The sequence below is a fragment of the Pygocentrus nattereri genome, chromosome 15 (assembly GCF_015220715.1).
Source record: "Pygocentrus nattereri isolate fPygNat1 chromosome 15, fPygNat1.pri, whole genome shotgun sequence".
NCBI classification, from domain to species: domain Eukaryota; kingdom Metazoa; phylum Chordata; class Actinopteri; order Characiformes; family Serrasalmidae; genus Pygocentrus; species Pygocentrus nattereri.
The window spans coordinates 19,113,394-19,137,510 of NC_051225.1; the positions used below are offsets into that span (position 1 = coordinate 19,113,394).

The 24,117-nt window shown below is 38.7% G+C and overlaps 1 protein-coding gene across 1 annotated transcript in view; it reads left to right on the plus strand.

Moving 5' to 3' along the window:
- The first annotated feature begins 11,097 nt into the window (after positions 1-11,097).
- nlgn1 (neuroligin 1) overlaps positions 11,098-24,117 on the plus strand; it is a 307,133-nt gene continuing 294,113 nt past the window's right edge. Inside the window, exon 1 of the mRNA XM_017717826.2 lies at positions 11,098-11,662. The gene's annotated coding sequence lies outside the window, so the exon portion shown is untranslated. The remainder of the gene's footprint in view (positions 11,663-24,117) is intronic.

The following is a 24,117-nucleotide window of genomic DNA, read 5'->3' on the forward strand; positions in this document are numbered from 1 at the left end:
TCCTCCTAAACGGACTCAAATGCATCTCCATTATCCATTTTGCCAGAATGCAGTCCATACAGTCAACCTTGCCACTCTCAGTTAAAAGCTTTTACTGTATCTCTGCTAGCTAGAAAGGCTTATATAGATAACGCAAAATTTTATGTTAAACAATAGACACATAGTTTCAATACTACTGCAAAACAGAACAAATCAACTTTCACTCCACTCGATTTCATAGTAAATGCAGACTCAAACTGGTTGCTTTCCACCTTTGTGCAGAAGTATAACAAACCTTCAGACTATTTAAATAGCCATTCATTACTCTATTTGTGGAAACTGTTACTTAAAGAAAATGTAACAGATAAATAGGACAAACATTATTGGCATAACACTGATATGATTTGATATCTAAAAAATATCAAGGTAAAAATAAAAGTCAGTGTGAAAAATATATATAATTATACAGAAGCCTCAACAACTAAAAATGATATCAATTTTTTCTGTATTTTGTGTGTCTGCTTTTTACCTTTATTACAGTTGCCATTGTTTTCTGAAAACAGTTTTTCAAAGAAACCTGCAGGGACATTTTTCCACACTTGCGAAATTCAGTCTTAGAAGTTGGTTGTATTTTCTGCTGCTCACAATCCAAGTATTCCCAAACACATTCAATGATGCTGAGGTCTGGACTCTGAGGTGGCCAGTGCATTGTTCAGAGAACTTCTTTATTTGATCAGCAAAATTTCTTTTGCTCAGTAAGAGTTTCTAAACTGATATTCATTCTTTCAGACTCATAGTGTATGGTTGTCTTCTCACAGTGGAAGGATGGACAGAAACACCTGTGGATTTTTTTCAGACGTGAAGCAAGATTCCAGATCTTTCAATGATGAAAGCTTTAACTTTGTCTGTCTTATGGCTGTATTTTTAAATTTTTGAACCCCAGTTTTCCTTTGGCTTTCATCTTTCTTATGCACATGGATTATTTTATATCTCTGGAGAAATGTTGCCTAAAATGAATAACTTTTTTTCAGTGGGTATTTTGAAGAAAATAAAGAAGCGAAGGACAGTCTCTGACTTTTAACTACTTTAAATATATGTGCTATGTGAAATATAACTGCTTTACAGTTACATCTTTTACAGTTTACATCTTAACTTTTGTACCAAACATTTCTTTATTAGATATTTTATTGCTTGAATTTTGCTTGAAATAATAATAATACTTTTCGGTTGGGTTTAGATATAATCAGCTAATAAATATGAAGGCCATTTGTCTTCAAGATCAAGAGCTGCATTTACACATATGTATTATGTAAAAAAACAACAAAAAAGCAAAAACTTGAACTGCTGAACATTATTAGATTGTAAGAAAGAACCAATAAGTTAATTAGCTCATTCAGACTCTATTAAAACAGATCATTACTACAGAATTCAGATAGCTTCATTGCATTAGAAATGCAATTCTTATTAACATGGCATCTAAGATCAATGGAGCCAGAGTCTGTGTACACTTGCTCGAGTCATTGAATTTTTGTACATTATACAGTGTACATGAACTGCCTGGTATGTGTAGTCAATAGATTATCGAGTAAATTTAACTCTAACACAGAAGGTTAATGGCATGCTGTCTAGCACTCTGGGCCTTGGTTTGCCCAATTCAGATGTGCTGATAATAAGCTCTGGCATCGTGATAGGTGAGAACAGTAGCAAAACAGGCAGTGCTAGCGCATTCATTTTGTCACAGAGGATAAAAGTGCATCTCCAAGTCTTTCTCATGCATTTCAACACTGCTAGTCTTATTTTTAATGCAGAGGGGCTCATTATCAGATCTCTGGTGTAGTTAAAAGCAAGTGAATAGCTGTTTTTGGCCATCACACAATATGTATATTCTAGCATGGTGTTAGTTCTGCACATCATCTCATGAAATAAAAATCAGTACGCATTGCTCAATGCATATGCTAATGGTTATGAGTACACACTCAGTGATATAACTCTGATCATCCATCATGCTCGCCGTTCATCTTAATGAATATTTCACACTCACGCTGCCTCTTCTGGGCAGCCATAAGAACTGTGCTGTCATATTTCACTCTGGCTCTCAGAAGCCTGCTTGGATTTCACTTATTTTCATCTGCCTTACACCAGACCTGTATAATCTGCCACACTCTGTGGTTATAAATACTAATAACAATAAATGTTAACAATAAATAATAAATAAATGCTGTGAAAAGGAAAAGCTGAAAGTGAGTCAGGGCATTACTGAGTGGCTTCATGCAGGAGTGATTGACAAAAGGAAGTGATTTGAATGAAATGATGTCATATGGTATGAACAATAGCTATTAATTACAATAAAGAAAAAATCTTATCTTATCTTTAGGCACTGAATTCCCAGAATCATAAGGGTGTTAGATCTTATCTGCAAACGGCCAATCTGGCTGCAGGTTTTCCTTCCAAACAAACAAGATCACCTGATTCTTCATATTTAATCAGTCGGTCTCAGGTTTTAAACAATTGATCATGTGGGCTCCTGATTTGTTGGAATAAAAACCAGCCACACCGACCCTTCACAGATGAGACTGGACACCCCTCCACTACTTGGCCTGTTGCTTTTTACTGCTAAACATGGCCAAGAATGACAGGAATACACAGTTTTGTCAAATGACCAAAGCTCCCTGTTTTGGTGTGGTGTGCAAAGGGAGACTGCTGTACAATCCCACGAAAGAAATGACCCAAAATGACTTGGAAAAAAGTCTGGTCCCATTGACTTATGTTAAAAGTAAAGTATTTTTTTTTCCTTTTCCAGTACAGGTATAATTTTGGTATATATAAAATCAGTAAAATTTTCAAGCTTTCTTCTGACAACAGCAATATGTATCTTGCTCCAAAAGGCAAGGCAGCTCCTCACTTTTGCTGACTTAAATTTAACTGGAAAATCAAACCTTTCCAATTTGAATGATAAAAATGCTTTTAAAATTTTTTTTAAAATGACCATTGTTTTTGTAGTGATAAATTTAGCTAATTTTCAGCAGAACTCAAAAACGCATGGCTAGCAAATACAGCTTTAATCAGTTGTACACATAGAATCGAACACAAAACATTTTTCATTAGAACACAAAAATGTTTACTTAATTTCAGAACATATGTGTTTCAGTACTGACAAATGCTAAGGTTACACACTGATTTTCAGACTTTAGGACATATTTACTTCAAAACAATTATCTCCATCTGCTCACCCTGTGGCCATGAGGGACAAGGATGCAGTCTCATTTCCTACTCTCAAATGCAGCTATGAAGACAGCACCTCACATGATCTGACAGGATTTATGGCATTCACATAACAGACTTAACACTTCTTTGAAGAAATCAATTTGAATTTAGCATGTGAAAGGAATAACAACAAACACTGCAAATTTAATTAGCCGTGTGCTGTATTTACTACAGTTTGTGTTCATGGTCGTCAGTGGAGCTTTAAGCTAATGAGGATTAAGCTCTGTCATCATCAAGCTCTCTCTTTGCTTGCACAGCTGGGTGGTGAGCAACTGCAGCGCCTGGTTCTGGAAACTGCAGCTGTCTTGCTCCTGTGAGATTGTAATGATGTATGTAATCACGACGGGCCACGCAAGTTGGACAAAAAAGTTTACCTGCTTGTACTGTACCCAGCCAGTCAGCCTGACAGCTGTATTCCAAAAGCTAGTCTGCAGCTGAGCTAGCTGGGTCCTTGGACAGACTTCTGAAGGGTACTTGTTTGTGTTACATAATACAAAACAGAACAGTCTACCAAGGTCACTTTTTCATGTCATTAAGTTGGCGCACAATATTTAATGGAAAAAAAAAACTGATGGTGCAAATGATAAGCTGGTAGACCAAACACTGATGTGAATGATGTGATAAATGGCAGACACGACAATTTGTTTGTAATTAAATGCCCTCCTGCAACCTAAAACTGTTAAACTCAGTGAAAGCAGGTGCATTTCACACCCTACATTCAATTTACACCCCCCTAAACAGCTAAAAGAAACAGGGTACTGTATATGTTAGTAAATATTTTACTGGCCTTTTTAGACAATGTGTTGTACACTCTTAAAATGATGGTTCCTCCAGAGTTCTTTATTAAAGACCAGGGTTCTCTATAGAACCATGAACACTGAAATGATTGTATGATTGCATCATGAAAGAGTGCTTCAGATTGATGGAGAATGTGCTATGGATGGTTCTATATAGGACCTTTTAAAAAGGGTTCTATACAAGTTTTTGGTGCCATATAGAATACTTTTCAAAAATGTTCTACATAGAACCATATAAATCACATTCTCCATCAATCCAAAGAACCCTTTAACAAACATTTTAATGATGCAAAGTGTTCTTTGATTGTTCATGATTCGATATAGAACTATTTTCTTTACTAAAAATCTCTTGAAGAACCATCTTTTTCAAGAGTGTATTTGGTCTCCTCCATCAGGCTCAGACATATGCATATTTCCCAGTTAAATGGTTCTTTTCAGAATATGCCCAAAAAACAAGATTTCAGAAAGAGGTGAGGCTTGTTGTTTGGTTATTTGTTTGTTTTCTGTGCCATGTACGCTTTTAAGGTATAAGGTGTTTGCCAACACCAAGTTCAAAGGCATCAGTGTTTTCCCTGTCCCGTACTTATATTGTCCGGCTTTGACATCCATGATGAACCACAGAAAAGATCTTGGCCTTGATGATTCTGACCTTTGTATGTAAAGCCACATCTATTGAGACTCCTTTGCCCATGTCCCGTCCAGTGCCAAGCTTTGTCATATGTCTTGACTGCTGCATTCTTTGTCAATAACTGATCCAAGCATGCAAAAGCCTCCACATCTTCACCTACAGTGTTAAAGTTACCGGTCTTTCCTGTTATCATATGTTTTCTACAAATTAAGCTGAAGAATCTTTTCACTTTGCTTAACTTGCCTTATAAGGGCTTTCAGGTGTTTTGATTTGACTCATTGACGCTATGAATGTTGTATCATCAACATATCAATAGGCCTTATTCACCATATCTCATATCTTTAAGTTTATAAGTTTTCTCTTTTGATCTTGAGAAAGGTCCTAAGAAAATGTTTACATCAGATTCATGACTTGTCCTTAAACCACAGAATTGTGCACACCTTTGTGTTCTTAAGTGTGTGTTGACTCTGAACAAATCCCAGATAAAAAAATACTGGTGAATGTCAGAATCTTTGTGAAAACTGCATAAGTGGGTTTTAGAATGACATTTCTTATTAAGAATGGTTGGTGGATGAGGCTTATTGATGTTTCAATGATCTTCCTGCTGTCCTGCTTCACTTATTATGTGTTCAGCATGCAGGTTGAAGAAGTAAGGCAACAGTAAGCAGCTTTGTCCAACTTCTCTGCAAATGTGGAGTCAGTCTGGTATTCACATATTCCCAATGACATTCAAGAACTGTGCATAGTGGACACAATTGAAAGCTTTGCTGTAGTCGATGAAATATGTTCCTTTTCTTAATCCCACTTGCATGTGTTCTCTTTCAATTCTCTTTCAATGTAAGGCTCTGCATATTGAGCATACCTTTCCTGGCATGTGGTACAAGAGAAATTGTACAATAGGTTGCACATTCTTACTGTTCTTTTTGGTATTGAAAAGTAAAAGTATTTTTTTTTAAAAAACTACTCATAAATGGATAAAAAATATAGGAAGGGACAAAAACATGAAGGCTCAAATCATGTTCACTTATGTTGCTTCATTTTCAATTCTGATTGAAATTTTTTACACCACTACAAGCTTTTAGCTCATGGTGACCGTGACCTTCACAGGCAGGGGATTTGGATCGCAGACCTATACTTCCACCTCAAAATGGTTTGTGAATACAGCTTCATTTCCCCTTTCATTTTTGCCTACTGAAATGGCTCCATATCTGGGAGATCATCTTCATTTAGAAATGTAACAGATTTCTTCTGATGGTGCACCCACGCAGCTAAATCCCCTCGTGTCGAACTAACACCTACTCTGTTCGTGTAAGTCCAGCTGGGCACAAAAACACACTGCAAGAGTTAATTCAACACTGGGGAGTTTGCTGTGCAGACAAGGCACAACTCAGCACTACAGGCAAGCTTCCTACAGCTGGGATTCAGGTTCATGTTCCAGTTGTGCCTTGAGCTTCCTCTGGGAATCACAGAGGGAGAGACAGCAGGGTGTCCGTCTGTCTCACTGTGTGACCAACCAGTAAGTTGGTGTGTGCATGCTTGTATGGAGTCAAGAACTTAGTGTTCCTCTCCAAATGCACTGAAGTGTTTGACAGTGAAGCGTGACAAATGTTTCAAAATGAAACAGGCTTCATGTGTGTTGGGGGCGGCTTCATTTTCTTGCTTCATGTCTTGTTTTGTATTTCTTCCTTTTTTTCACCTTTTTTGCATTGTAAAGAGCCTGTATTGAGGAAAACAGTATTTCCCTCACTTTTTTATAAAAGGCGCATAATGTGGAAAACCTAAATTCGTTGGCTTACTTTAAAGGAGTTTGAAGTAATATGTAAAAAAGTACCATGCAATCCATATATAAAAACTATGATGCAAAAACAGCCCATTTTCAATTAATTGTTTCTGTGATATCATGGGAATCAACACAATCTACACAGAAATATATATATATATATATATATATATATATATATATATATATATATATATATATATATATATATTATAAATATTATATTAAAAATCTGTGTAAATGTTATAGAAAATAAGGATTTTTAAGTGAAATGTTACAATTAAAATGGTGAACACGTTTTATGCTAAATGTACTTATGTTAAAAACTGCTGGGACAAGAGAAAACTGTAAGGGAGTTTTATTCACTCACATACTAGGCAGTAATACTGAACCTACAAAACAGAAAATTGGATTTGTAATAGATCAGGGAGCTGTAGTCTCAAATATAAGACATGTAGTCACATACTACTGTGTCTCAGTTCAGATATGTGTAACAAAAGTAAATAAAAACTAAACAAAACTTCAATTGTGCTGAAGATATATTCAGTCACAGCCTGTAGGACTTCACAGTACTGCGCAAACAAAAATAAATTACACAAAGTTGGACTTCACTAAAGACATGTAGTGTCATACCACAGAGCTACAACACTGTAAACAGCATCCTAATAATCCGTTAATAATCCGACTAATAGCTCAATCGGAATAGAATACGTCCATGTAAACACCTCAATCAGAATAGTCTAGTCCAGTTGAGGCCATTCAGAATACAATTTCTATCCGATTGAACGAGGTGGGTAATCCTCTACATAATCTGTTAAATAGAAGAATAATAGCTGTGTAAATGCCTGAATCCAATTACACTCCAATCGGAATGTGTGAGTGCATTCTGCGCATGCGTGGCGCATCATAGTGAAAGGTTCATACCGTTCAACACGGCGGAGCAGAACCTGGTCTGCAGAGGAGACAAAGTTCATGTTCTGGGCTTTAAAAGATGGAGGTGGGATGGGCGGATAGCTTCTGTGTCTCAGAGCATGACGTCTTCCTCTCACTGCTTCCTTTATAAGTACATGTGAAGGACGTTTTTCTGAGTCTGATATTATTTTAAAGCAGTTAAAAACACAAGCGCACCAACTGGAAACTCATCTCATGCGCACTGGAAATCACGTGATGCTCGCTGTCATGGTAACTTTTACTCTAAGCACTACTCCATGCATGCACGTCATTTTGCTTTGGATTACGTCTACTGAGCAGGTATAGCGCTTTTTACAACAGATGTTGTCACAAAGCAGCTTCACAGGATTCCAGAAACAAAGTTTTAACAAGAATGTAAAGAACAAGCAAGCCAGAGGTAACAGTGGCAAGGAAAAACTCCCTCAGAACTGAGGAAGAAACCTTGGGAGGAACCAGGCTCACCGTGGGGGGATCCATCCTCCTCTGGTCAAACTACCTACAAGTGATTATACTACTAATATTAATAGCAGTAGTATTAGTAGTAGTAATTGCTAGGAGTCTATGAAAACATGAGTGTAGGGTGGGCAGCTAGTCCAAGGTAGGTGGCAGTAGCTGGGGTGTGGGCAGCTGAAGTGGGTAGCAGGAGGGCTCAACAGTCAGTCGTCCTTTAATGTCCGGCCGGACATGTGGGTGGTTGCATATTCGGAAAAAAGCATGCGAGCAGCAGGACGACAGCACCAGCGTCTCAGTTTACTATAATTCCCTGTGTCCATGGATCCCTGGATCTGCTGCCTTTATCTAAGGGGGAACATTAGCTACCAAAAGCTAAACTGAACAAGTGAGTTTTCAGCCTAGTCTTAAAGATTGAGACTGTGCCTGAGTCCCAAACAGTTTCAGGAAGATCATTCCAGAATTTGGGGGCTTTATAAGAAAAAAGCTCTTCCCCCAGCTTCAGCCTTATGAATACTAGGAACTATTAATAAGCCAGCACTCTGTGATCTGAGTAGTCATGATGGCTCATAATGGGAAATAAGGTCTTGCAGGTACTCAAGAGTGAGCCCATGTAGGGCTTTATATGTCAATAAAAGAATTTTATAATCAATATGAAATTTAACAGGCAGCCAATGAAGTGATGATAGCACTGGACTGATATGATCAAATTTTCCAGTTTTAGTGAGGACCCTGGCTGCAGCGTTTTGGACTAGTTGAAGTTTGCTTAAATTTCTGCCCGTACATCCTGACAGTAGTGCATTAGTGTTTCTGCATCACGCAGGGATAGGGCATATCTTATCTTGGCAATGTTGCGAAGATGTAGAAAAGCTGTTCTAGTGATGCTACTTATGTGTTGATCGAATTATATATCTGAATCAATTATGACATCAAGATTTTTTGCTGCTGAGCCAGGTGTAACGGGAAAGTCTGCGAGATTTAAAATTAAATCTGGTAATTTATTTCCTGCCAATTTTGGACCCAGAAGGAGAACCTCTGTTTTGTTACTGTTAGGAAGTTCTGTAACACCCAGCATTTCACATCTTTTAACGAATATTTTCATCAGATTGTTGAAAAGAGTGAGAATAAACACCTCAGTCTGAATCTGTGAGCCGATTGTATTCAGTCGGATTGGCAAAAATCTTTGCCTGTCAACAGCCACTTACACCTCTACTCTTAATGAGAGATGCCGTGCATGGTCAAGTCTCAACATGAACTACGGATGACTCGGGGCCATATAGAATTTGTGTTAACGGCACACTTTTTTTAAATCGCGTTTAATCACAACAGTCTGTTTAATTCTATTGATAAAGAGACGTTGGAAATGGTCATGTGAAAAATGCACTATGGCTAGTTTTGGTACATAAAACAACACAAATATTACAAATGGAAGAAAAGTAGGATATGACCTTGTAACACATTGCACTAAATTATTATTATTATTATTATTATTATTATTATTATTATTATTATTAATGTTAGTTGTTCTCCAAACTGGTCTGCTCCAAGATATTGGAAACACAAGTTTAGTTATTAAATTGGGATAAAAATCTGAATACACACAAGGCACATTAAAATATATATATATACAAATAAAAATGACATTCTGAAGTATATCCGTCTGAACTCAAAAAGGTTAAGCTGTTTCTCTGCACAGCATCTTAGCCTTTCCTACTTCCCCCAAGCTCTCTAGGACGAATGAGGGTCCCTGACTGCTCCTTTCAGACACTGTATCTGATTAGAGCAATTGGAGTCTATGGCTGATTGATTCTCAATCCTCTCTCACAGCCTCCTCCTAATGACATTGGTTTATATGGAGCCAGCCTGAAAGATTCAAAGAACTCCCCTGCTTTGAAGCTCAAGTGCCCAAATGTGGTACTCTGCAGCATAATCAGTGCAGCCTCCCTTATTTGGAATTTTATATAGATTTTTAATTGAGAAACTGCAGCATGAATCCTTAAAAATAATGATTCCTGAGTTTTTTTTTTACTTGTAACCAGATCTTCCTCTTTGTCAGAGAACACACTTCATTTATTTTAGGTCAAAATAACTTAAAAATAAAATTTTTAGGAGATAAAAAACAGCTATTTTTTTATCCAAAAGTGTAGCTATAGACAAAAAGGGACCCCTAACAACCCTGCAAGAGCTAGTAGGCCACCAGAACTGTCACCAGATCAGATAAACATTCATTAAATCTTTTGTAGTTGAGAGATAGTAGAAAATCAAGTTATACTGTTGCTTTATATCTGAAAGTACAAAGGTGTTTCTGTCTATCTGTCATGATTGGCCCCTCCCAGTCCTCAATGGGCTTTTGTTTTGTTTAGGTCTTGTCCATGTACTTTCTTTGTTTTGATTCTTACCTGTCCTGCCCCCTTGTTTCTTGACTTCACCTTTGATTGTTCTCACCTGTGTTATCCACCTGTGTATTGTTAACCCTTGTTCTTTCCTGGTATTTAAGCCCTGTGTTTTCTCCTGTTAGGTTGCTGGTCATTGTTTTGTATTGTGGTGTGTAACGTCGTTCTTCCTGAACTCAACCTGATAGAACACCTTTGGGATGAATTAGAGTGGAGACTGCGAGCCAGGCCTTCTTGTCCAACATCAGTGTCTGACCTCACAAATACGCTTCTGGAAGAATGGTCTAAAATTCCCATAAACACACTCCTAACCCTTGTGGAAAGCCTTCCAAGAAGAGTTGAAGCTGTTATAGCTTCAGTGGGTGGGCCAACATCATATTAAACCCTATGGATTAAGAATGGGATGTCACTCAAATTCATATGCGTGTGAAGGCAGCCGAGCAAATACTTTTGGCAATATAGTGTATATATGGCTTTAAAATAGAACACAAGAAATATAAAATAATATTTTGAAGAACGTATGGAAAAATCCATATTTTTAGAAAGTAGGGTAATGGAATGATTTCCTTGGTTTCATAGTCTGGCTATGCTGCAGAAACATCACCAATAAACTTCAGACTGAACTGCGTAAGAAATAATCCATAAAAATCCAATGTCAGGTCTCGAAGGATCAATTTTCCCACCTATTTTCCGACAAACCCCACCTCCTTCTCCACGATTGACTAGCAATATTTCGCCTCCTTGCTATGATTGGCTTGTAGCGGCTTGCCTCCTGCTCTGGGATTGGCTAGTAGTTTCGCACTCACATGCAGTCCGAACATGTCTGAATATGGGTGGGAAACAAAAGGAACCTAAAGCGTCGCTGGAATGTGCGTGAACCTTTCGAAGCATCATCTGCGTCACTCTCGCGTCCGTGGGAGCTTCGTGCAGCTCCTTTTCAGCACTTTTGGAAAAGGCAGTGCTGTCCCTGTGCTCGCGCGTGAGCGTGCTGGCTTTTAACGAGATGGCCTTGCAGTCGTTCCCTCGCGCTGGGTTTAAAGCAGCTCTAAGTGACCATAACGTCACACATGACTCACACTGATCGTCTCCTCTTCTCGCTGCTCGCCTGAAGCGCCGGAGAGAAAGTGCGTGCGAGAAACTTTGCAGAGACAGAAAAGCGGCGATTGCGCTAATGATGTTTTGGAGTAGCAGCATAAGAGCTCGTGAACTCTCTGTGGCTTGGTGACGGGCGTTGGGGGGATCCGGCTGAACCCTCACCACTCCCCTCCTCTGGGCCACTGCAACACCCCCAGCGGAATCACGGACTGTGTGCGTTTTGGGAATTTCTGATGTGCGGCTCGAAAGTAGCGTTCAACGCTCTGAGGGTTTTCAGCAGGGCAGGGCGCGCATGACATCGGGATAATCCCCCTGAGGAAAAAAGGTAGGTGCTGATACGTTTTCTGAACCTGGTTATCACAGCATTAAGCGGATTGTCAAATCGCTATCCGCCGGCCTGATAAGCGTGTCCCGGAGCTGTGCGCGAGAGCTGATCTTCAGGTCGTCAGCAAGGCATCGTTTACATCATCTTATCGCCTTAATTGACGAGACTTGGTCGCAATTATAATATGGCCTCAAAACTTTGGGGAATGATTGGTTTCAGTAATTGTGTACTTTTGACTTTTCATAAGATTAGCCAGCGCGCGTTCCATCTTGGTGTAGTGTGTGTGTGTGTGTGTGTGTGTGCTGGCTGTCAGTTTGATTGTCTTGGTCTTGCCGAACCCCCTTCGTGCTCTAGCTAAGCGTATCTGGCCATTCGCTAAAAACTGCAGCCCTGTGCAACGTATACATGTTTAAATGTCAGAGATATATTTAGTAATGATCCATGGGAATCATGTCGTGCTGTGTGTGTGTGTGTGTGTGTGTGTGTGTGTGTGTGTGTGTGTGTGAGAGAGAGGGAGAGAGAGAGAGAGAGAGAGAGAGAAAGAGAGAGAGAGAGAGAGAGAAAGAGAGAGAGAGTGTGTGTGTGTGTGAGTGAGAGAGTGTGTGTGTTTATGAGAGAGTGTGTGTGTGTGAGAGAGAGAGAGAGAGAAAGAGTGTGTGTGTGTGTGTGTGTGTGTGTGTGTGTGTGTGAGAGTGAGAGAATGTGTGTGTGTTTATGAGAGTGTGTGTGTGTGTGAGAGAGAGAAAGAGTGCGTGTGTGTGAGAGAGAGAGAGAGCATCTACTTCCTCTAGTGGCGAGTTGTACTGGAGTCAAACGACTGGCACTGCGTCGCTGTCCATGGTGCTGATCTAAACGTGTCTTTACCAACTTGCCAATGAAGATCACACAGTGAGGAGCAGGTTTACTAAAGCATTCGGCGTATGGCCGTTTCAGTTCTAGCAAAAGAGTTACGAAGTTTATGAAAAGGTGCACATTGTAAATCAGCCCTTTCCTGAAGGACTGGTTGCGTTTCTGTAAACTCTCAGTGGTCATCTTACACAGCTCTATTATGCACATTATCAACAGTTCTACCCATTTTTATTTAACAGCTTCATGACAGAATGTAACTCTTATCAGAACATAGGTGATGTGAATGCTAGATCTAAATAATTTCTGTCTGCAAAGGATTTAAGCAATACTCTGCATGCACTGTGATGGTTTATATAGTGGAAGTCTGGAGTCCTTATCTGGTCACCGACCTCTCAAACTTTTTTCCTGTAGATGGCAGTGTACCTCTAATATTTACCTTCAATTTCATTAGTCGCCCTGATAAGTTGCTGCCAGGTCCCTTGTAAGTGCAGCATCATTGCAAAGTAATAGGGTATTACTCATTTTGGCACAATGACAGCTGCAATCATGTAATTGTTCTCTCCCTCAACAAATTGAACGAATTGAGCTGAAGAGCATTTTAGGACAAGGAAGATTAAATTAACAAATCTTGTTTTTTTTTTTTTTGACAAAGGTTACTTTCACAAGTGGTAACCCTAATACATCTGTGTGAGAGATGAGGGTGTTTCTACATTAAAATCAAAAGAGCAGGTCATATCCTTACTGAGGAAGATCCTTATATTTGAATCATATGCCTCCATCTGGACTCACAATCTCTCTCTCTCTCTCTCTCTCTCTCTCTCTCTGTTAGCTCTTTCCAAATGATGCTTTTGCATTTCGCATTAACATTTTGTGGATCTGTTTAGCACCATTTTGAATTAAGGATAATTCGAGTAGACCTGAGGTAGTAAATAGGCACCCAGAGTGTAGAGAGACTGCAGTGAACACATGAATTTTTTTAGCTGTGTGAGGTCTTGTTAAAGCAGCCATTACCGTGACCCTTCTGTCCCTCTCTCCTGAGGCTTCTCTGATGAACGTTTGTGCTCAAAAGAGCCTCCTCCACCTACAACTTCTAAACTGCACATTTCCTTGTTTATTCAGGGTCATGCACTCTTTGCTATGAATTATTCTCCAGTGAGCAGCTGTGGTGCCATAATATGTTTTAGCACCAGTCACTGGGTCAAGCTCCCTGGCCACAAATGTGTTTCAGTTGTCTTGTGCTTTGCAGATCAAACAGTTCTCGTAAAATGGCAAAGACGTTGTACTCAGTAAGTACGAACCAATGTTGACCTCACTGTGATTAATCATGTCCTTTAAGGGTATTTACATCTCGCAAGTGAAGTGGAGATCATACTTGCAGTGGCTATATATATAGCTTGGCTAATGGGGTCAAACGTTTCAGAGTTTGTCAGCAAAGGTCAATGAGTAGACACATATCACATTAAGTTACTTTAGTGTAATATAAACAACACGACAATTATGAAAACATGCAGTGTTGTTTAATGCACTTATAAAAGCTAGTTAAAATACAGTGTATGCCATTTGTGAAACTAGTCTTGGCTATTTTACAGCAGTGGTTAAGTTTTATCTGTTTTAGATACACTCTTGAACAAGATGGTTCCCCAAGGGTTCTTTAGTAAAGAAAATGGCTCTATATAGTGCTGTGAACACTCAAAGAACACTTTGCAAAATGAAAGGCTTCTTTGCATTATGAATGTGTTTTTCAGGTTGATGGAGGATATGATGGATGGTTCTATATAGTTACAAAAAGTGTTCTTCTATTGTTACAATGTCATGTTTTTTGGTGCTACATAGAGGCTTTTTCAAAAATAGTTCTATGTAGACCATACATAACACATTCTCCATCAGTCTGAAGAACACTCTCTAATGGTGCAAAGAATTCTTTAATCATGCAACGTGTTCTCTGAGTGTTCATCCTTGTCAGTTCTTATTGTTGTAACATATGTATTCAGCATGATTTTATTCTGTTCTGACAAGTAATATTTATATGTGACTGATTGACTCAAACATTACAAAGGGGAAAAAAGTCACCTGAAAAGGATCTTTAGAAATCTCATCTGAAAGCTGCTTAAATCCCAAATTTGGCACCACTGGTTTCTGACAGAGTAGCACATCAACCCATGAAAGCTTGCCTAGGAGTTTAGTGTTTCTGGGGCTCTAGGCAGAAGACAGGAACGGAGGCCCCTAGATGCACATTTTTAAATTAGATGGTGCTCTGGGCTCCCAAGTGGCACAGCCATCTACACTGCAGAAAATGATGTCTTAGAAAGTGAAATCATCTAGTCAGTTTATCTAATATATACATTTTTACCTGAGTAATTTGATAAAGTGAATTGATCTCACTAGACTAGCAGATCATTTTGCTTGTTTTAGGAATAATGCTTGAAACAAGCAACATTATCTGCCAATATTTTAGAGAGAAAATGTGGTAACGAGTAACATATAAGTGATGAGTAGAGTGATTACATTTTCCAGGAAGAAAGTTTAGGGGAAGTGTGCAGTATATTTTATGAAATAGTACTCAGAAACTTATATGAATTACTTCTTTAAACAATGACCTCAGCACTGGAGGCATTTATACAAACCTTAACATTAGCATTACATATGGCCGGCTGCTCCTGTGCAGCACTCCGTGCTGAGAAACCTCCCTAGCATTGGCAGTTGTGTAATCACATAACAACATGGAACAGTCTATAATTATCATGACTGAGGGGTGGGCCTGCATTGAAATGGCTGAAAATAATAATCACTACAGACACAAATAACAGCTGCTCAAATTCTCAGAATAAGTTATTTAACATCAATACATGCATTGCCTTTGGCTCATTGGCTACCCTTGCCTACTGCAAAGACCGCCCCTGAAATGAACATTCAAATGCTAAGGCTACCACAGCTAAAGATGCTAGCTAGTCTTATTTCAGCTCAGGTCTTTTAGCTCAAAACTATCCAGCCTGTGAAGAGGTTATAAGCTGATACCAAGCATGGTACATTTAGAAATGATGACCTTGATCTTGACGGTGCTTTTACTGTTGCATTCTATGTAGTACAGCTGCACTTTGTACTGTATCTGCTATGTGATACTACATCCTAAGTGTTCAGTATAAGTTGTCACAGTGATGTAGCCCAGCAAATAGTGACCCATAAAATCCATGGTAGAGCAAAGCTAGAGCTAAGCTTAATGTTAGCTGTCTAAGCAAGAAATCCTACTTTGTGAGACAGACCCTTGATTTTTATTATCATTTAAAGACTAAGCCTGAGTCTAGAAAGCTAGGTTTGCTTGTTAAGATGTTCTCTGAAGTCAACTGTCAGTCACCACAGACCAAGACTAATGGTCAGATACTAATGGTCTGATATTTTTGGCACCATTGTTTTTGACATTAGACAATAAATGTCCAGATGGCTCACCAAAAAAAAAAAGGTTCAGAATTGCTTAAAAAGCTTAGTCACATTAAGGCACTTCAATTAAATGTAATAGACATATTCTGATGTGATGTGTTCATGGAAACACAGAATTCATTATTAGAGAGTTTGCACAGTATCGTTTACAGGTGGCTCATCAAAGACACTGAAACGGCCTGCCATTCAGTTCATTAATGAGGACGAGCCATACTGCTGACTGGTGTTGTGTTAGCGACTTGCCCTAGGCATACCGCTAATCTAAACAGTACGTTGTTTCCTCTGGAAAGGGTCACTGCATCACATTGCTACTTAACAGCAATCATGTTCTTAGCCCAGAACACAATATGTTAATTAAAATACAGCTGTTTCCAGCATAGACACAGATGCTTGCTTGATTAATGAAGTGTCTTTCATTTTGTATCTCTTGACGCAACATCTTGGCTGTGAGGACTCAGGACCTATAAGAGACGCAGTTGTTCTCTGTGGTGGATCACAGCAAGACCCCTTCTTCTGCCCACTTGATACAACTGACTAACGCAAGGCTCCTGCCGGTCAATTAACTGGACTGTGCCCAGTCACCAGCATGATTAATAATGCCTCATATCCCACTTGTTGACACTCCGCCCACCCGGCACATGGTTAGGATCTCATTTTAGCACGCTCTCTGGTAAACAGTATCCAAAACGGAAACAAACAACGGGGGGATGAATGTCATTAGGCCTCATTAGTATGCAGCATGATACATTCTGTTTTGGTCTGGCATGACTTGTGTTTCTTGGCTTGATCCAATGAGCTCTGTCCTACAGAGTGCAGTTGTACGCTTACGTTGCTGACAACTTTGAATGCTCCGAAGAGCTTAACATGGGGTTGGAAGACAGGAGTCTCATTAGCAGGCTATATGCTGAACTTGCCATTAGGGGTGGTCTTTGCACTAGGCAAAGTTAAGCAGTCCCCTAGGGCCCAAATAAGACTAGGGCCCCATGAAAATACAAATTAGATATACTATAAATATTGATGTTAAAAAATATATACATACATAAAATATATATACATACAAAAAATAGCTGTTATTTGCAACTGTAGTAAGCCTTTTCAGCCACTGCAGTGCAGGCCCACCCTTCAATCATGGTAATAACAGACTGGTCCATGTTGTTATGTGATGGCACAACTGCATATAATGGAGAAGAGGTTCTGTGGTGTGATTCGGTGGCAATATGAGGGAAAAACAAAAAGAAAACAAAAATTTCTTCCTGGAAAAAATAATTGCTGCACTCATTATTTATATGTTTCTGAAAGACTGAAAGAAGGGGACAGCATTTAGATTTTTTTTCACAAGGCTATGTGTTTAAAAACATAAGAGAAAAAAAAAACACTTTTTTGTACCTTCATGGTGAAAAAGCTGTCTTCAAGCAGTATTTGTCCAGGTGACATTGCTAAAGTAAAAGATCAGGGCCTCAACTAATTTAAAGCAGAACACATTTTTGGTAATTTTTATAAAATCAATGTGTTCTGGTTGAATGTGTTTTTAATTACATTAAAAGTTGTGTTCTGAGTTCTGTGTTAGTTTGTGCCCCGGGCAGCACGGTGGCACGGTGGGTAGCGCTGTTGCCTCACAGCAAGGAGGCCCTGGGTTCGATTCCCCGGCCAGGTGACTGGGGTCCTCTCTGTGTGGAGTTTGCATGTTCTCCCCATGTCTGCGTGGGTTTCTCTGGTTTCCTCCCACAGTCCAAAGACATGCAGTCAGGCCAATTGGACATGCTAAATTGCCTCTGGGTGTGAGTGTCTGTCTGCCCTGCGATGGACTGGCAACCTGTCCAGGGTGTGTCCTGCCTTCTGCCCGATGACTGCTGGGATAGGCTCCAGCACTGTTACAAAAAGTGTTTTCACTGTCATAGTACTGGTAAATTTAATGTTCAGTACCCATTTTTTGAAAAAAAGGTGAACTGCATGTAAATAAACCACACATTAGCTGTATTTTAACTGTGCAAACAAATGCAAATTCACAAAAAATGAATGGTCACCTTTATTTTACAGACAATTGTGTTTATTTTAACAGTTGCTACTGTTATTATTATGGTATACTGTATGTCAGAATAATCAGTTATCAAAGCTAGCAAAGCTGTTGGATTTCAGTAAAAAGGCAATTAAATGACTGGAAATGTACAGATTTTTTACCACAATTGAAAAAAAAAACATATTTTTTATTGTTGCAGAAGGACAGATATATAATTTTGAAAATTGGTGCCTTTCCTCTAATGGCACGCAGTTGCTGGACATATTTGTTGGAACAGTGGACTTCTGTGTGTTTTTTGCTGTGGCATTTTGTAGAAGACCAAAACAGATGAAAATTCCCTGTTTACAATGTAAATGTCACAGTGGTGCTATTATTATTTGTAGGTGCAGACTGGTTCAATGCACTGTGTATGTCTAAGTTGTTCTGTAAATAGCAACACATAGTTCTGTGTTTTATTTCTGTATATGTGATAAATCTTTTTCATTCCAAAATGATAAACCTTTGCTGCCTTGGTGTATTATTCAGTTAAGGTGGTGACTATTCTTTTAAGACTATGAACTTCTATGAATTATTCAGCAACTACTGAAGAGTAAGCCTGCTGGGCCTGCAGGTCATTTAGAATTTAAGAGGTTAACTCTTCCCCGCAGGATGCTTGAGCATAATGTCAATCACTAGCAAGGGAAGATCATGATAATACAATGATGACCTGGAGATCATCTTAGCTGTGTCCCAAATGAAGACTAAGTTTCATAGGGTTTGTGCCACACACAAGATATGTACTAATCTAATAGTGCAGGATTTTAGCAGGTTAGCATGCCTAAATATTAGCATACTGCACCTTGTTGTGCTAACAGGAAGCTATTGTGATGTTGCTATTAGACACTGACTGCTTTATTGGCAGGAATATGTTACTATTTTGTATGCTTCATACCACTTTCTTTGATGTGAGAGGGAGATTTTGACATGTCTGAAGTGCTGCATGATGACGCTGAATGGCTCTTTTAATTTGTTAAATAAAAACAACTTTTTTTTCTAAATTTACTTAAAGTTTTCATAAGGTTTATTAATAGTTTAGTCATTCTGATTATTTATTTTTCCATTGTCATAAAAATATCAAGCTATTTAAACTTGCCCAAGATTTGCTGTCCACCCGGTCGTCGTGGAATAACTGCCAATTTAAGTGACCTTCATAATCAGTGACATCATAAGCTTCATATACTGTTATCTTCAGTGGACTGAAGACAGGCTCCAGCTCCACTCAGCAACCCAAGAGGATAAGTGGCTTAGAAGATACTACTACTACTACTACTACTAATAATAATAATAATAATAACAATAATAATAATAATAATAAAGTAATAAAAACAATCATAATAATTTAGTGTTTAATTCTACATATTTTTTCTCACACTGCCTCCATACTTAGCTGAGCTAAGGTCAAGCTTTGAAAACAAGGTCATCACATGTCTGCAGCTGTAGGCTAACCGTGCGTTCATCAAAAGCTAATATTGTTGACCCTGTCATTGTCTACCCTGGAAGTGTTCTACCACCCTGTAGAGTTTAGCTCCAACCCTAATCTAATGCACCTAATCTAATGCACCTAATGAAGGCCTTCAGGAGCATCTGACAATTAGAGCCAGGTGTGTTGGATCTGAACTCTCCAGGGTAGTACATCTCCAGAACCAGGATTGAGCCTCCCTGATCCATCCAATTGTAAATCTTGCCATGACAGGGTGGATGCATATATGATAAGATGGACATATATATATATACATATGTCTTTGTTGTTTTTGTTTCCTTTTAAACAAAGTAGTAGTTAAACTATTAATGATGAAAGAAAATTGTTTTTTCCAAGGTATAAAACAGGTTAATTTGACCTTACTGCAACAAGGGCACTTAAATATGCAAGCATGACCAAAACACAAACACATTCTCTCCTTCACTTTCACACTCAAAGCCACTCTCCACTGTCAAATACATGCTAAGGTGTTTGTTATGGACAGACTGTTATAATGTAACTGCTGCCATTTTTGTAAATATGAAATTCACTTCATTCCACCTCGTCATATCCTGGTCCAGTCTGCCATGTCCTTGTCCACACCATCATTTTCTTGTTTTATTAAAATAAATCAGTAACTCTTTACAAGTAAATAAACCATTATGATTGATTCATTCTACATAATAATGGGTCAAGTAATTTTATTCCAATTTTTGTTCAAAGATGTTGCTGTTACTATTGATTTAGGGGAAAAAAAGATGCCTAATGTGGATACGGTAATGAAAGAAACAAATTTTATAACAAAATCCATAACTCTAAAATATTTTGAATGAGCATAAGAGTTACTGTTGAAAAAGGGACACAATATGGTTGTGTAACGTGGAGCGAGGTAGCGGACGCATGTGCGGAGGTAAGCGACTTTTATTGAGGGCAAATCCAAAATCAGGGTCATAACGGTCCAAGGTCATTGAGCCAACACGAACAGAGCCAGGTGCAGACATGACGAGTAACACAAACAAGCAAACAGTTCAAACAAAGACCAACACATTAGACAAAGACCAATACACAAACACAATGTGCAAAGACAGGGCTTAAATACAACAGGGACAACAAGGGACAGGTGGAAAACAGGCGGAGACAATCAGGGGAGGAGTTACAAAACGAGGGGCTGGACTAAACCAAAACAAAAACGCACATGAGCAAAACCAAAACATGAACACATGGACTGGGAGGGCCAATCGTGACAGGTTGTGTCATAAGATGCCTTTACATTGCAAAATAAAAGTGGCTTTACATTGCAAAATAAAAGTGTTTAAACAGTTTTCTGGATTGTCTGTAGCCTTATAGCTACAGTGAACATTTGAAGAAATTAAAAGTGTTAAGTCATTTTTTAAAAGTAATGAGGTCACAAACGCCTATAGTAGCTCAACCTCCATTGCTACAGTATTTCTTTTATTTAAATCTGAGTTTCCTCTGTTTATTTGAGTGGGACATGCCCACTGAGAACTGATGGTCATATTTAACAGTCCGCAATCAAAATCAGCAGTACAGCACTGTTTTTCTTAAACTAGCATAACGTTTTCAGAATTGTTAGCCTATTAAAATTGGTTTCAGCCAGAAAATGTTTGTATTGGTGAGGCCCTAGTTACACTAGGGAGCTTTCAAAAATTTCCAGCTGTGCATAGCTATTCCCTCATGTTACATTGTGGTACAGCCGTGACTATCAATACCAAATCAGTTGATTCTAAGTATGTATGTTGGATTTTTTTAAAGTATAATCATTTTCAAATTGAAACTTTTTCATATTCTGTGAATACTCTGTGAATAATTTGATTGGTATTCAACAGGTAGACAGTTTATAAGTCATATATTTCTAAGATGTTCTGGGGCTGGATTCTCAAAGCTTCATGCAGGTTACCTACTACAGCTGTCATAACAGCTTTATAACCATCCTAACCTATGGCTGGCTGGCAGTCTTCCTCATGCCTCATTCTCAAAAGAAAAATAGAACATACTAAAGTAGAACTCCAAAGGTCAACGTTAAAGAAAAGGTGGCACACCTGCTGCTTAGCTCGCTACCAGTGACAGACAGTCAATGGGAGGAGGGTAAGGAAGCCCACGTGGAACATCATTACCCCAGCCTACTTTAAACAGTGGTGAGAACATATGATTATTTTATGTTATTATTTGTGTTTTGTGCATGTATCTATGCAAGGTTGGTTGTTACTGCACACAAATGCATAAATGAAGGAAAAAATCTGATGAGAACTATTCTATTCACTGCTATTTTATTAGGGATACTTCAATCCTATTGAGAAGAGCAGGTTGTGATTTGTAGATGAATGTCTTCTAAATCCAGACACATACTGTCTGATTTTAGAAATCTTTTTCTTGTTCCACACTGTGCATTTGAATAGACCATTGTGTACAGACAAAGCCTATAATTTATATACTCACAATATACTAAAGTTCTCGGTTCATGCCACATGAAACTCAGCCCGTCTGTCTATGGACAATTTGAAATAATGCTATTGCATTCGAAATAACACACTGAGCTTCAGCAGTGCTGCTAACTTGTGCCACACTGTGCACTGAAACTAAAGTCAGGTGGTGATTCTCAGCAAGTACTCAGCAAGTAACGGCCCCTGGATTCATTTTTTTCTCAAGGTGATGATATTTGGGAATCCCACATATTACACCATTACGGTGATAAAACTGTTTTCCTAATTACTTGATTTTCATTTTAAATGTGTCCTCAACTTCTAAAGTGGATGGTCAGATCAGCAGACACACGTAATAGCTTCTCTTCCCTTGATCTGGAAATGTGCAAAAAAGGCTAATGAGAAACCCCTTCTTGAATAGAAAGGCTATTTCAGTGCAAACTGTTGACTATCTTATGCAACAATGCTCAACAGTCAAAGGACTGCAAAAAATTTCAATTAGTTCTTACAGTGAGCTTGTTCTTTTATCTGTCAGTGGTTCTGAGAACTAACAAATTCATCAGATACTGTGTTGAAATGATTAGTGGAGTGCTCCACAGTCATTACTAAAGTAAAGACATGCCTGTAGTATTGATTCACACCACTAGTGCTGACATCACACATTTATCTAGAGACTGAAATGCATTTTGAACAAGCTTCTTTATTGACATACACTGGAATTCAGGAGGATTTTCTCACTTCATCATTTGCTGACTCCAGCTTCCAACCCAAATAATGCTGCTCACTCCAATTTTACATTTGCCTGGAAATTTATCATCAGCAAAAACATGGAAAAGGGAGCTTGAGGCAACTCTTGCAGAAGTTTATTTACAATGCATAATAGTGGCCAATGATTATGTCATACTGTGTGCAGACATTTATAAGAACCAAAGTGTGTTTTTCTCAGTGAGTGGTTACTGTGTTTCATGCTGAGAGGCTGGCTTGACTCATGTAGATTTAGTATAATTCAAATATTTGCAAGATTACATTTGCCATAAGAGTTACTGATCACCTTACTGACACCCACTGATCACTTTATTGGGAACACCATACTAATACTGGGTAAGGCCTCCTTTTGCTCTCAAAACAGTCCCCGTTCTTTGTGGCATGGATTCCACAAAATGTTGGAAACATTTCTTTGAGATTCTGGTCCATGTTGACATGATTGTGTCATGTGGTTCCTGCAGAATTTTGAGGTGCATCTTAGTACTGTTCTACCATATCCCAAAGTTTACTGGGTTCAGATCTGGCGACTGAAGAGCATTGAACTCATTGTCATGTTCATGAAACCAGTTTGAGATGACTTTTGCTTTGTGACATGTTATATTATCATGCTGGAAGTGGCCATTAGAAGATGTGTAAATTGTGACTTGAAGGGATGTGCATGGTCAGCAGCAACACTAAAATAGGTGTAGAATTCAAATGTTGATTTGTAGATTTTTTTAATGGGCCCAAAGTGAGGCAAGAAAACATTTCAGACATCATTACACCACCTCCACCAGCCTGGACTTTTGACACAAGGCAGGTTGGATCCATGGATTCATACATTTGGCATCACATTCTGACCCTACCATCTGTGTTCCTCATCAAAAATCAAGGTTCATCAGACCAGGCTGTTTTTCCAGTCTTCAGCTGTCTAGTTTTAGTGATACTGTGCCCACTGCAGCCTCAGATTTTCAGTCTTGGCTGACAGAAGTGGCACCCAACATGGTATTCTGCCGTTGTAGCCCATCCATCTCAAGTTTTGAAGTGTTGTGCATTTCAAGATGCTTTTCTGCTCACTGTTTATTTGGCCTTTATGTCAGCTTTAACCAGTCAATCTCCATTGACATCTCATCACCAAGGTGTTTCCACTTACAGAACTGTCATTCACTGGATGATTTTTCTTTATTGCAACATTCTGAGTAAATGCTAGAGACTATTATGCATGAAAATCCCAGGAGATCAGCAATTATAACAGTACTCAAACCAGCTCATCTGGCACCAGCAATCATGCCAAAGTCAAAATAACGTTACCTAAAGCTGCTGGCTTGTATCTGCATGATATTATCAGTTGTACTGCTGCCACACAATTGGCTAACTGATTAGATAACTGCATGAATGAGTAGATGTACAGGTGTTCCTTATAAAGTACTCAGTGAGTGTACATGTGCTTTGAATTGTAATTATTTGTAGA